Below are 15938 nucleotides of genomic sequence, written 5' to 3'. Positions count from 1 at the left end.
TGCACAGGCTGGCGTTCAACGCCAGTAAGATGCATCTGGCTGGCGTTCAACGCCAGAACAGAGCACCATTCTGGCGCTGAACGCCAGAAACAAGCAACATTCTGGCGCTGAACGCCAGGAATGTGCCCAGAAAGGAAAAACTGGCGCTGAACGCCAGTAACAAGCATGAAACTGGCGTTCAACGCCAGAAACATGCTTTACATGGGCGTTGAACGCCCAGAATGTGCACCAATGGGCGTTTAAATGCCAGAATGGTGTGCAAAGGCATTTTACATGTCTATTTGGTGCAGGGATGGAATTCCTTGACACCTCAGGATCTGTGGACCCCACAGGATCACCTCAGGATCTGTGAAACTCACAGGATCCCCACCTACCTCGCCCTCTCTCTCTCCATTCATGGTCATCCCTTCTGTTTTTCACCACCTACATCTATCCACTCTTCCCCATACACCCCACCTACCTTTACAATTCAACTTCTCTTTCCCACCCAATCCCACCCATATAGCCGAATCCATCTCCTCCATTTTCTTCTTCTTCTTATTCTTCTTCTCTTCTTTCTTCTCTTGCTCGAGGGCGAGCAATATTTTAAGTTTGGTGTGGTAAAAGCATAGCTTTTTTGCTTTTCCATTACCATTAATGGCACCTAAAGCCAGAGAAACCTCAAAGGGAAGACAAAAAGCTTCCACCTCTGAGTCATGGGAGATGGAAAGACTAATATAAGCCGTCATAGCTCAGTGGTAGAACATGTGACTGCAAATCAAGAGATCCCTGAGATACCTCAGGGGATAAGTTGTCCTCCACACAAATATTGGAAGCAACTAAGGGGAGGAACACCAAAATTACTAGGAATCATTCAACAGAAGCAAGGAAGAGACATAGAGGAGCACAAAGAGCACCATTGGTTCTTCAAGAAGGCGCCACCCTCACTCAGGTGGACTCATTCCTTGTTCTTATTTCTTTCTGCTTTTCGGTTTTTAATATTGTGTTTATCTATGTTTTGTGTCTTTATTTCATGATCATTAGTATGTAACCATGCCTTAAAGCTATGAATAAAATCCATTAATCCTTCACCTCTCTTAAAAGAAAAATGTTTTAATTCAAAAGAACAAGAAGTACATAAATTTCGAAAATAGCTCTTGAATTTAATTTAATTATATTGATGTGGTGACAATACTTTTGTTTTCTGAATGAATGCTTGAACAGTGCATATGTCTTTTGATCTTGTTGTTTATGAATGTTAAAATTGTTGGCTCTTGAAAGAATGATGAACAAAGAGAAATGTTATTGATGATCTAAAAAATCATGAAATTGATTCTTGAAGCAAGAAAAAGCAGTGAAAAAAAGAAGAAGCATTCGAAAAAAAAAATGGAGCTAAAAAGAGTATATAGAAAAAGAAGGAGCAGTAGAAAAAGCCAATAACCCTTAAAACCAAAAGGCAAGGGTAAAAAGGATCCAAGGCTTTGAGCATCAATGGATAGGAGGGCCCAAGGAAATTAAGTCCAGGCCTAAGCGGCTAAATCAAGCTGTCCCTAACCATGTGCTTGTGTCATGAAGGTCCAAGTGAAAAGCTTGAGACTGAGTGGTTAAAGTCGTGATCCAAAGCAAAAGAGTGTGCTTAAGAGCTCTGGACACCACTAACTGGGGACTCTAGCAAAGCTGAGTCACAATCTGAAAAGGTTCACCCAGCTATGTGTCTGTGGCATTTATGTATCCGGTGGTAATACTGGAAAACAAAATGCTTAGGGCCACGGCCAAGACTCATAAGTAGCTGTGTTCAAGAATCAACATGCTTAACTAGGAAAATCAATAACACTATCCAAAATTCTAAGTTCCTAAGAGACGCCAATCACTCTAAACTACAAAGGAAAAAGTGAGATGCCAAAACTGTTCAGAAGCAAAAAGCTACAAGTCCCGCTCATCTAATTAGAATTAATATTCATTGATATTTTGGAATCTATAGTATATTCTCTTCTTTTTATCCTATTTGATTTTCAGTTGCTTGGGGACAAGCAATAATTTAAGTTTGGTGTTGTGATGAGCGGATAATTTATACGCTTTTTGGCATTGTTTTTAGGTAGTTTAGTAAGTTCAAGCTACTTTTAGGGATGTTTTCATTAGTTTTTATGTTAAATTCACATTTCTGGACTTTACTATGAGTTTGTGTGTTTTTCTGTGATTTCAGGTAAATTCTGGCTGAAATTGAGGGATTTGAGCAAAACTCTGAAAAAGGCTGACAAAAGGACTGCTGATGCTGTTGGAATCTGACCTCCCTGCACTCGAAATGGATTTTCTAGAGCTACTGAACTCCAATTGGCGCGCTCTCAACGGCGTTGGAAAGTAGACATCCAGGGCTTTCCAGAAATATATAATAATCCATACTTTATTCGGAAATTGACGACGTAACATGGCGTTGAACGCCAACTTCATGCTGCTGTCTGGAGTTAAACGCCAGAAAAAAGTCATGATCCGGAGTTGAACGCCCAAAACACGTCATAACTCGGAGTTCAACTCCAAGAGAAGCCTCAGCTCGTGGATTGATCAAGCTCAGCCCAAACATACACCAAGTGGGCCCCGGAAGTGGATTTATGCATCAATTACTTACTCATGTAAACCCTAGGAGCTAGTTTATTATAAATAGAACATTTAACCATTGTATTAGACATCTTTTTGATCACTTTAGATCTGAAGAACATCTTTGAACGCATAGTTCTCAGACCATGGGGGCTGGCCATTCGGCCATGCCTGAACCTTTTACTTATGTATTTTCAACGGTGGAGTTTCTGCACACCATAGATTAAGGGTATGGAGCTCTGCTGTACCTCAAGTATTAATGCAGCTCTATTTTCTTTTATTCAATTCTCTTTTATTCTTATTCCAAGATATTCATTCGCACCCAAGAATATGATGAATGTGATGATTAGATAACCCTCATTATCATTCTCACTTATGAACGCGCGTGATTGACAACCACTTCCGTTCTACATGCAACAGAGCTTGAATGCGTATCTCTTAGATTCCCCAACAGAATCTTCGTGGTATAAGCTAGATAGATGGCGGCATTTATGAGGATCCGAAAAGTCTCACCTTGTCTGTGGTATTCCGAGTAGGATTCCGGTAATGAATGACTGTGACGTGCTTCAAACTCGCAAGTGCTGGGCGTTAGTGACAGACGCAAAAGAATCAAGGGATTCTATTCCAGTAGGAGCGGGAACCAACCAGTGATTAGCCGTGCTGTGACAGAGTGCGTGAGCGTAGTTTTCACTGCGAGGATGGGATGTAGCCATCAACCATGGGTGATGCCTCCAGACGATTAGCCATGCGAGTGACAGCCGCAGAGGACCATTTTCCCGAGAGGATTGAAAGTAGCCACCGCTGATGGTGAACCCCTATACACAGCTTGCCATGGAAAGGAGTAAGAAAGATTGAGTTGAAGCAGTAGGAAAGCAGGCGTCCTTGAGCCATGCAGCATCTCCATATGCTTATCTGAAATTCCCACCAATGAATCTGCATAAGTATTCTATCCCTTTTATTATTTCCTTTTATTATTAATTTTCGAAACCATAAATCAATATTTAATCTGCCTAACTGAGATTTACAAGGTGACCATAGCTTGCTTCATACCAACAATCTCTGTGGGATCGACCCTTACTCGCGTAAGGTTTATTACTTGGACGACCCAGTACACTTGCTGGTTAGTTGAACGGAGTTGTGGATTCAACCAGTGCCATAATAATGATGCCTCTCAAAATAGTTAGAACATTGATCACAAATGATCCATGGTTCCCTCGTGCCAATTTCTTAAATTCCATAATTTTACAAGGAGTGCAACTTAAAGAATAAGGATCACAATTTCGTCCACCACCCACAATCGCGAGTTTGAAGCTCGTCACAGTCATTCAATCATTGAATCCTACTTAGAATACCACAGACAAGGTTTAGACCTTCCGGATTCTCTTGAATGCCGCCATCAATTCTAGCTTATACCACGAAGATTCCGGTTAAGGAAATCCAAGAGATAGACATTAGAGCCTCATTTGCTTGTAGAACGGAGGTGGTTGTCAGTCACTCGTTCATAAGAGAGAATGATGATGAGCGTCACATAATCATCACATTCATCAAGTTCTTGAGAGCGAATGAATATCTTGGAATAAGAACAAACTGAATTGAATAGAAGAACAATAGTAATTGCATTAATACTCGAGGTACAGCAGAGCTCCACACCTTAATCTGTGGTGTGTAGAAACTCCACCGTTGAAAATACATAAGAACAAGGTCTAGGCATGGCCGTGAGGCCAGCCCCATGATCTAAGATAGCATAAGACTAAAGATAGCTACCCCGATCTGATCTAGAGATCTGAATTGATCAAAAGATGAAAAATACAGTAGTAAAAGGTCCTATTTATAGGGAACTAGTAGCTTAAGAATTACAAAGATGAGTAAAAGACATAAAAATCCACTTTCGGGCCCACTTGGTGTGTGCTTGGGCTGAGCATTGAAGCATTTTCGTGTAGAGACTCTTCTTGGAGTTAAACGCCAGCTTTTGTGCCAGTTTGGGCGTTTAACTCCCACTTTGGTGCCAGTTCCGGCGTTTAACGCTGGGAATTCTGAAGGTGAATTTGAACGCCGGTTTGGGCCATCAAATCTTGGGCAAAGTATGGACTATCATATATTGCTGGAAAGCCCAGAATGTCTACTTTCTAACGCCGTTAAGAGCGCGCCTATTGGGCTTCTGCAGCTCCAGAAAATCCACTTCGAGTGCAGGGAGGTCAGAATCCAACAGCATCTGCAGTCCTTTTTAGCCTCTGAATCAGATTTTTGCTCAGATCCCTCAATTTCAGCCAGAAAATACCTGAAATCACAGAAAAACACACAAACTCATAGTAAAGTCCAGAAAAGTGAATTTAACTAAAAACTAATAAAAATATACTAAAAACTAACTAAAATATACTAAAAACATACTAAAAATAGTGCCAAAAAGCGTACAAATTATCCGCTCATCACAACACCAAACTTAAATTGTTGCTTGTCCCCAAGCAACTAAAAATCAAACAAGATAAAAAGAAGAGAATATGCAATGAACTCCAAAAACATCTATGAAGATCAGTATTAATTAGATGAGCGGGGCTTTAGCTTTTTGCCTCTGAACAGTTTTGGCATCTCACTTTATCCTTTGAAATTCAGAATGATTGGCTTCTTTAGGAACTCAGAATCCAGATAGTGTTATTGATTCTCCTAGTTAAGTATGATGATTCTTGAACACAGCTACTTTATGAGTCTTGGCCGTGGCCCAAAGCACTCTGTCTTCCAGTATTACCACCGGATACATACATGCCACAGACACATAATTGGGTGAACCTTTTCAGATTATGACTCAGCTTTGCTAGAGTCCCCAACTAGAGGTGTCCAGGGTTCTTAAGCACACTCTTTTTGCCTTGGATCACAACTTTATTTCTTTCTTTTCCTTCTTTTTCTCTTTCTCCTTTTTTTCGTTTTTTTTTCGCTTCTTCTTTTTTTTTTTGTATTCACTGCTTTTTCTTGCTTCAAGAATCATTTTTATGATTTTTCAGATCCTCAGTAACATGTCTCCTTTTTCATCATTCTTTCAAGAGCCAACAACTTTAACATTCATGAACCACAAATTCAAAAGACATATGCACTGTTTAAGCATACATTCAGAAAACAAAAGTATTGCCACCACATCAAAATAATTAATCAGTTATAAAATCTGAAATTCATGCAATTCTTCTCTTTTTCAATTAAGAGCATTTTTCTTAAGAAAGGTGATGGATTCATAGGACATTCATAACTTTAAGGCATAGACACTAAGATACTAATGATCATAAGACACAAACATGGATAAACATAAGCATGAAAATTCGAAAAACAGGAAAATAAAGAACAAGGAGATTAAAGAACGGGTCCACCTTAGTGATGGCGGCTTGTTCTTCCTCTTGAAGATCTTTATGGAGTGCTTGAGCTCCTCAATGTCTCTTCCTTGTCTTTGTTGCTCCTCTCTCATGATTCATTGATCTTCTCTAATTTCATGGAGGAGGATGGAATGTTCTTGGTGCTCCACCCTTAGTTGTCCCATGTTGGAACTCAATTCTCCTAGGGAGGTGTTCAGTTGCTCCCAATAGTTTTGTGGAGGAAAGTGCATCCCTTGAGGTATCTCAGGGATTTCATGAGGAGGAATTTCCTCATGCTTGCTCCCTCCTTTTCTTAGTGATGGGCTTGAGGTCATGCCTTCTCAGTTGAGCCGGCTTCCCTCTTAAATATCTCTTCCATTGAGCGCCCTCTTCACAAATGTTTATGAGGACTTGGTCCACCCTTTGATCAAAGTTGACCCTTTTTGAGTTTGAAAGGGACCTCGGGGATCACCTTCTTCAAGGCCACAACTTCATAGAAGTGGTCTTGATGCACCCTTGAGATGAATCTCTCCATCTCCCATGACTCGGAGGTGGAAGCTTTTGCCTTCCCTTTCCTCTTTCTAGAGGTTTCTCCGGCCTTGGATGCCATAAATGGTTATGGAAAAACAAAAAGCAATGCTTTTACCACACCAAACTTAAAAGGTTTGCTCGTCCTCGAGCAAAAGAAGAAAGAAGAGAGTAGAAGAAGAAGAAATAGAGGAGATGGAGGTGGCTTTGTGGTTCGGCCAAAGGGGGAGAAGTAGTGTTTAGGTTGTGTGAAAATGAAGTAGTGAAGATGGGTTTATATAGGGGTGGGGAGAGGGGTAGGGTTCGGTCATGTAAGGGTGGGTTTGGGAGGGGAAGTGGTTTGAATTTTGAATGGTAAGGTAGGTGGGGTTTTATGGAGGATGGATGTGAGTGGTGAAGAGAATAATGGGATTTGATAGGTGAGGGGTTTATGGGGAAGAGTGGTAGAGGTGATTGGTGAATGGGTGAAGAAGAAGAGAGAGGGTGATGGGGTAGGTGGGGATCCTGTGGAGTCCACAGATCCTGAGGTGTCAAGGAAAATTCAACCCTGCACCAAGTGGCGTGCAAAAATGCACTTCATGCCAATTCTGGCGTTAAACACCGGGCTGGTGCCCATTTCTGGCATTTAATGCCAACTTCTTGCCCCTTTCTGGCGTTAAACGCCCAGAATGGTGCCAGACTGGGCGTTAAATGCCCAATTGCTACCCTTACTGGCGTTTAAACGCCAGCAGGATCTTCCTCCAGGGTGTGCTATTTTTCTTCCTGTTTTCATTCTGTTTTTGCTTTTTCAATTGATTTTGTGACTTCTCATGATCATCAACCTACAGAAAACATAAAATAACAAAGGAAAATAGATAAAGTATAACATTGGGTTGCCTCCCAACAAGCGCTTCTTTAATGTCAGTAGCTTGACAGAGGGCTCTCATGGAGCCTCACAGATGCTCAGAGCAATGTTGGAACCTCCCAACACCAAACTTAGAGTTTGAATGTGGGGGTTCAACACCAAACTTAGAATTTGGTTGTGGCCTCCCAACACCAAACTTAGAGTTTGACTGTGGGGGCTCTGTTTGGCTCTATTTTGAGAGAAGCTCTTCATGCTTTCTCTCCATGGTGACAGAGGGATATCCTTGAGCCTTAAGCACAAAGGATTCTTCATTCACTTGAATGATCAATTCTCCTCTGTCCACATCAATCACAGCCTTTGCTGTGGCTAGGAAGGGTCTGCCAAGGATGATGGATTCATCCATGCATTTCCCAGTTTCTAGGACTATGAAATCAGCAGGGATGTAATGGTCTTCAACCTTTACCAGAACATCCTCTACAAGTCCATAAGCTTGTTTCTTTGAATTGTCTGCCATCTCTAGTGAGATTCTTGCAGCTTGTACCTCAAAGATCCCTAGCTTCTCCATTACAGAGAGAGGCATGAGGTTTACACTTGACCCTAAGTCACACAGAGCCTTCTTAAAGGTCATGGTGCCTATGGTGCAAGGTATTGAAAACATCCCAGGATCTTGTCTCTTTTGAGGTAGTCTCTGCCTAGACAAGTCATCCAGTTCTTTGGTGAGCAAAGGAGGTTCGTTCTCCCAAGTCTCATTACCAAATAACTTGTCATTTAGCTTCATGATTGCTCCAAGGTATTTAGCAACTTGCTCTTCAGTGACATACTCATCCTCTTCAGAGGAAGAATACTCATCAGAGCTCATGAATGGCAGAAGTAAATCCATTGGAATCTCTATGGTCTCAATGTGAGCCTCAGATTCCCATGGTTCCTCATTAGGGAACTCATTGGAGGCCAGTGGACGTCCATAGAGGTCTTCCTCAGTGGCGTTCACTGCCTCTTCCTCCTCTCCAAATTCGGCTATGTTGATGGCCTTGCACTCTTCTTTTGGATTTTCTTCTGTATTGCTTGGAAGAGTACTAGGAGGGAGTTTAGTAATTTTCTTGCTCAGCTGTCCCACTTGTGTCTCCAAGTTTCTAATGGAGGACCTTGTTTCAGTTATGAAACTTTGAGTGGTTTTGATCAGATCAGAGACCATGGTTGCTAAGTCAGAGTGGTTCTGCTTAGAATTCTCTGTCTGTTGCTGAGAAGATGATGGAAAAGGCTTGCCATTGCTAAACCTGTTTCTTCCACCATTATTGTTGTTGAAACCTTGTTGAGGTCTCTGTTGATCCTTCCATGAGAGATTTGGATGATTTCTCTATGAAGAATTATAGGTGTTTCCATAGGGTTCTCCCATGTAATTCACCTCTTCCATTGAAGGGTTCTCAGGATCATAAGCTTCTTCTTCAGATGAAACATCCTTAGTACTGCTTGGTGCATTTTGCATTCCAGACAGACTTTGAGAAATCAAATTGACTTGCTGAGTCAATATTTTGTTTTGAGCCAATATGGCATTCAGAGTATCAATCTCAAGAACTCCTTTCTTCTGATTTGTCCCATTGTTCACAGGATTCCTTTCAAAAGTGTACATGAATTGGTTATTTGCAACCATTTCAATGAGCTCTTGAGCTTCTGCAGGCGTCTTCTTCAGATGAAGAGATCCTCCAGCAGAGCTATCCAAAGACATCTTGGATAGTTCAGACAGACCATCATAGAAAATACCTATGATGCTCCATTCAGAAAGCATGTCAGAGGGACACTTTCTGATCAATTGTTTGTATCTTTCCCAAGCTTCATAGAGGGATTCACCTTCCTTCTGTCTGAAGGTTTGGACTTCCACTCTAAGCTTACTCAATTTTTGAGGTGGAAAGAACTTTGCCAAGAAGGCATTGACTAGCTTTTCCCAAGAGTTCATGCTTTCTTTAGGTTGTGAATCCAACCATATTCGAGCTCTGTCTCTTACAGCAAATGGGAATAGCATAAGTCTGTAGACTTCAGGGTCAACCCCATTAGTCTTGACAGTGTCACAGATTTGCAAGAACTCAGCTAAAAACTGATGAGAATCTTCCAATGGAAGTCCATGGAACTTGCAATTCTGTTGCATTAGAGAAACTAATTCAGGCTTAAGCTCAAAATTGTTTGCTCCAATGGCAGGGATAGAGATGCTTCTCCCATAGAAGTCAGGAGTAGGTGCAGTAAAGTCACCCAACACCTTCCTTGCATTGTTGGCATTGTTGTTGTTTTCGGCTGCCATAGGTTCTTCTTCTTTGAAGATTTCTGTTAGGTCCTCTACAGAGAGTTGTGCCTTAGCTTCTCTTAGCTTTCGCTTCAAGGTCCTTTCAGGTTCAGGGTCAGCTTCAAGAATGCCTTTGTCTTTGTTCCTACTCATATGAAAGAAAAGAGAACAAGAAAATGTGGAATCCTCTATGTCACAGTATAGAGATTCCTTGAGGTGTCAGAGGAACAAAAAAATAGAAGGAGAGGTAGAAGAATTCGAACTTATCAAAAGAGATGGAGTTCGAATTGTTTCTTGAGGAATAGTGTTAGTCCATAAATAGAAGGATGTGAGAAGAGGGGAAGAAATTTTCGAAAATTAAGTAAAAGATTTTAAAAACATTTTAAAAAATAGTAATTTTTCGAAAACTAAGATTGGAAAAAAAATCAAGTGATTTTTGAAAAAGATTTTGAAATTAGAAATCAAAAAGATATGATTGAAAAGATATGATTTGAAAAACAATTTAAAAAGATTTGATTTTAAAAATTAATGACTTGGCTAACAAGAAAAGATATGATTCAAACATTAAACCTTTCTCAACAGAAAAGGCAACTTACTTGAAATGTTGAATCAAATCATTAATTGATAGCAAGTATTTTTGAAAAAAGAAAGAAATTGATTTTGAAAAAGATATGATTGAAAAGATATGATTTGAAAAAGATTTGATTTTGAAAAATTTTGGAAACTTGAAAAAAATTTGCATTAAAAACAGAATCTTCCCTCTTGTGCCATCCTGGCGTTAAACGCCCAGAATGGTATCCATTCTAGCGTTTAACGCCCAAAATGCTACCCTTTTGGGCGTTAAACGCCCAGCCAAGTATCCTGGCTGGCGTTTAAACGCCAGTTTTCCTTCCTCACTGGGTGTTTTGAACGCCCAGCTTTTTCTGTGTAATTCCTCTGCTGCATGTACTGAATCTTCAGTTCTCTGTATTACTGACTTGAAAATAGAACCAAGATCAAATAAACAATACATGCAAAACACCAAACTTAAAATAAGACACTAGACTTGAACAAGAAACATAAAATATTTTTTGTTTTTATGATTTTGTAAATTTTTTGTGCTTTTTCGAAAATTATATGAAAAAAAAGAAAATAAAGGTATCAAAATTCTTAATGAGAATTCCAGGAATCATGCAATGTTAGTCTAAAGCTTTAGTCTAAAGGAATTAGACATGGATAGCCAAGCTTCAGCAGGACATTACATTCAAGAGCTAAATTGATGATGATCAATCAGCTTTGGTGATGATAAGAACATCACCTTGAAACACTAGAATTCATTCTTAAGAACTCTGAAATAAAAATGCCTAATCTAAGCAACAAGATGAACCGTCAGTTGTCCATACTCGAAACAATCCCCGGCAACGGCGCCAAAAACTTGGTGCACGAAATTGTGATCACTACTTTTCACAACTCAAATAATCCTCGGTAATGAATCCAAAAACTTGGTGTTCAATACCATGGCATAAACACAACTTCGCACAACTAACCAGCAAGTGTACTGGTTCGTCCAAGTAATAAACCTTACGCGAGTAAGGGTCGATCCCACGGAGATTGTTGGTATGAAGCAAGCTATGGTCACCTTGTAAATCTTAGTCAGGCAGACTCAATTGGTTATGGATGATATATGAATAAAAGATAAAGATAGAGATACTTATGCAATTCATTGGTAAGAACTTCAGATAAGCGAATGGAGATGCTTTGTCCCTTCCGTCTCTCTGCTTTCCTACTGTCTTCATCCAATCCTTCTTACTCCTTTCCATGGCAAGCTGTATGTTGGGCATCACCGTTGTCAATGGCTACAGTCCCGTCCTCTCAGTGGAAATGTTCAACGCACCCTGTCACGGCACGGCTATCCAGCTATCGGTTCTCGATCATGTCGGAATAGAATCCAGTGATTCTTTTGCGTCTGTCACTAACGCCCCACAATCGCGAGTTTGAAGCTCGTCACAGTCATTCAATCATTGAATCCTACTCAGAATACCACAGACAAGGTTTAGACCTTCCGGATTCTCTTGAATGCCGCCATCAATTCTAGCTTATACCACGAAGATTCCGGTTAAGGAAATCCAAGAGATAGACATTAGAGCCTCGTTTGCTTGTAGAACGGAGGTGGTTGTCAGTCACTCGTTCATAAGTGAGAATGATGATGAGCGTCACATAATCATCACATTCATCAAGTTCTTGAGAGCGAATGAATATCTTGGAATAAGAACAAACTGAATTGAATAGAAGAACAATAGTAATTGCATTAATACTCGAGGTACAGCAGAGCTCCACACCTTAATCTGTGGTGTGTAGAAACTCCACCGTTGAAAATACATAAGAACAAGGTCTAGGCATGGCCGTGAGGCCAGCCCCATGATCTAAGATAGCATAAGACTAAAGATAGCTACCCCGATCTGATCTAGAGATCTGAATTGATCAAAAGATGAAAAATACAGTAGTAAAAGGTCCTATTTATAGGGAACTAGTAGCTTAAGAATTACAAAGATGAGTAAAAGACATAAAAATCCACTTCCGGGCCCACTTGGTGTGTGCTTGGGCTGAGCATTGAAGCATTTTCGTGTAGAGACTCTTCTTGGAGTTAAACGCCAGCTTTTGTGCCAGTTTGGGCGTTTAACTCCCACTTTGGTGCCAGTTCCGGCGTTTAACGCTGGGAATTCTGAAGGTGACTTTGAACACCAGTTTCGGCCATCAAATCTTGAGCAAAGTATGGACTATCATATATTGCTGGAAAGCCCAGAATGTCTACTTTCTAACGCCGTTGAGAGCGCGCCAATTGGGCTTCTGTAGCTCCAGAAAATCCACTTCGAGTGCAGGGAGGTCAGAATCCAACAGCATCTGCAGTCCTTTTTAGCCTCTGAATCAGATTTTTGCTCAGATCCCTCAATTTCAGCCAGAAAATACCTGAAATCACAGAAAAACACACAAACTCATAGTAAAGTCCAGAAAAGTGAATTTAACTAAAAACTAATAAAAATATACTAAAAACTAACTAAAATATACTAAAAACATACTAAAAACAGTGCCAAAAAGCGTACAAATTATCCGCTCATAAAAGCGTGGCCTAAGGCTCCAAAGTGTGCCCCAAAACTCTTTTTTTTCTCCTTTTACCTTATTTTGTGCTTCTTTGCTTCTTTTTCTTCTTATTTCCTATAAAGTTTATCAAATCAAAAGATCAAAGAAATAATACCATTTAAGCACCAAAGCATTCAATATTTAAGCACAAATCATCAATTTCTTGTATGAAAGAGCATAGAAAAACATGACATGATGACATGTCATCACTAAGATAAACTTTTAAATTCATGCTTAGCTACCCAAAATTCTCACTTTTGTATTACATACTCATGCATCACCCCTTTCTTTTAATTTTTATCACTTATGCATTGATCTTTTTATTAACTTAACTTTGGGGTAATTTTGTCCCCTTATTTAATTACTTAATTACCTCAAATGTGTTTTTTTTTTATAAACATAACATTATCAATGCACATGTATTTTTAATTTTTCTGGTCTTACATGAGTAGGTAACCAAATTCCCTTTATTTTATCATGAAACGCTGTACACTTTCATCAACCCAAGTTCCCACAGTTCCCCACACTTAATTGATATACAATCCTTAACTTAAGCTAACCAAAGATTCAATGTTGGGTATTTAATTTGTTTTTCTGCTTAAGGTTAGTGATGTGGTAAAATATAGAACAAATGGGGATTAAAAGGCTCAAAGTGGCTAACAAAGGTAATTAAAAGGGTAGGCTATTTGGGATAAGTGAGCTAGTAACAAATAATGGCCTCAATCATATGCAAGCATGTAAATACACTAAACAATGGACATATAGAATGGAACAAAGCAAAGATTGCAGTTATAGAGAAGGAAACACACAAGAATAATATATATGGTTAAATAATGTAACCATGTAATTAAGCTTAAATCTCACAGGTTGTGTGTTCTTTAGCTCTAAACCGTGTTCCAAATACAATCTTCAAACAAGTTTAGCACAAATTTTTCAATTTAAATTAGTGAAATATTATAAAAAAGGGTCTTGAAAAGAAACTCATTACTTCAACCAAGTAGTGGTAGAATATGCACAAAATCAAGCAAATATGCAATGAAACATGCAAATGCAACAATGAACTAACAAATAAAATAAAACATTAGTGTTGAGAAGAAAATAACTAACCCACGGAAGTCGGTATCGACCTCCCCACACTTAAAGGTTGCACTATCCTCGGTGCATGCTAAGATGTGCAAGTGGACAAGTTTCTCCAACTGACGCTTTTCTCCAAAGATTGTGCAGATGGACTTGTTTGTCTCTCCATTAAGAAGTTTTTTCTCTCCCTTCTAGGTGGCCATCCTGAAAGAAGAGGAAAAAGAAGAAAAGTAACCCAAAAATAAAGATAGAAAATAGATAAAATATGGTTGGGTTAATGCCAAATAATGAGAGTCTCAATTACATCGTAGCCACAACATGTATGTGAGAAGATAATAGAAGCAAACGGCATATCAATAGTGCAAAAATTGCAACAACAGGGGAGAGAGTGTGGGTAATGCAAGATAGTATAAGTGCATATCAATGCAAAAGGAATACCAGTATTATAAAAATTAGCATTGACTGATGAATAATAATACCCAATTAGAATAAAACAAGTTATGAAGTACCGAAATAATGCAAGAAAAGATGCAACAGTTGAATAAGAAAATTTAACACCAATAGAAAAATAATAAATTTTGAAGAAAAAAATAAAATAAAAATATGCACAAAATAAAAATGTAATGAATGAAAGTATGCACATAAATTAAGTAAAATAGGATGAGAGCGAAGAAGGATGAGAAGTTAAAGAGATGAAGTAAGAAAGAAAGAAGAAAGAAGAAAAGATAGAAGAAATTAGGATTAGAAAAGAAAAGATAAGATAAGTGGCGGCGCAGGGATCTGGTGGTGTTACGCGAGTGACGCGCACACGTACTCCACGCGTACGTGTGGGTTGTGCAAATAGGGAAATGACGCGTCGACGTCGGTCACGCATACGCATGACCGAGCTTGTGCTATTCACGCGAGGGCATCGTGGCGCTCGAACAACTCTCTGTTTGCATTGGGGTGTGTGCCAAAATAGCATATGACGCGGATGCGTGAGTGTGCAGAATTGGAAAATGATGTGCACGCGTCAGGGACGCGTACGCGTGAGTGACTTTGTGCCTTGGGCATAGTTCCCGCACCAGGCCATCACAACTTTCGGCCTGACACCTCTTTACGTCGATTTTCCAAGGTCACGCGTGTTCGTCATTGACGCGTACGCGTGAAGTGCCAAATATTCACGCGTACGCGTGGTGATGCTTGTGCGATTGGCACACTTTCTGCATGACTCCCACGTAACTTTTTTTTTGTAGTATGCAGAATGCAAAATACAGATGCTGATGCAGACATTATGAATGAACACTAAGAAAAATAGAATAAAATAGAACTAAGAATAAAATAAAACAAAATAAAATTAAGACTGAAAAAGAACGATCATACCATGGTGGGTTGTCTCCTATCTAGCACTTTTAGTTAAAGTCCTTAAGTTTGACATTTGGCGAGCTCCTTGTCATGGAGGCTTGTGCTTGAACTCATCCAGGAATCCCCACCAGTGTTTGTAATTCCAGTAGCCTCCGGGATCCCATACTTGTTGCATAAAGCTTTCAAGCAAGTTAAAGCAAGTGACATGGCCCCAAGAGTGTTGATTGCTAGAATGAATTCCGGGGTCCCAGACCTTACTTTTACACCCATCTTCTTATTGATCATCATTGTTCCAACCAGGTGGTGCGCGATTTGAATTCTCACAAAGACATCCAAACAACCTTCTAGACCCATTCAATTGAGCTCTACACCAATCCTTGCACTTCAACTTGGAGCATGCAACTATATTGAACCTTGCAGGACAACTCTTACCACTAACCATCTTCCTCTTACTCTTAATGCCATAAAGAGCTCTAAGTTGACCATCCGTCTCTAGTAGCCCATATTCAAGTGGGAAAGTAAAGGTCAAGGATAAGAATTTTACCCACTTGAATGTTGTGTTGGACGGTAATGGCCTTGGGAGAGGTGTTTCTAATGAACTTGCAAGCTCCATTCCCTTGTGCTCTTCTTTGACAACTTCCACCTCTTTGCAAGCTTCTTCAATATCAACCTCTTCCTCTTGGTAGCTTTCTTCCAAATCAATCTTTTCTTTATTACTCACCAAGGGCATGGGAGGTTGTGCTTCGTCTTCTTTAATCTCCATCTCTTGATCAACCTCTTCCAAGTCTTCAACCAGGATATACCTTGGAGGTTGTACTCCCTCCTCAACATCAACATCAAACATCTTGGA

This window comes from Arachis stenosperma, chromosome 5 (genome assembly GCF_014773155.1).
Source record: "Arachis stenosperma cultivar V10309 chromosome 5, arast.V10309.gnm1.PFL2, whole genome shotgun sequence".
Classification (NCBI taxonomy): Eukaryota; Viridiplantae; Streptophyta; class Magnoliopsida; order Fabales; family Fabaceae; genus Arachis; species Arachis stenosperma.
This window is presented reverse-complemented; position numbering follows the sequence as displayed.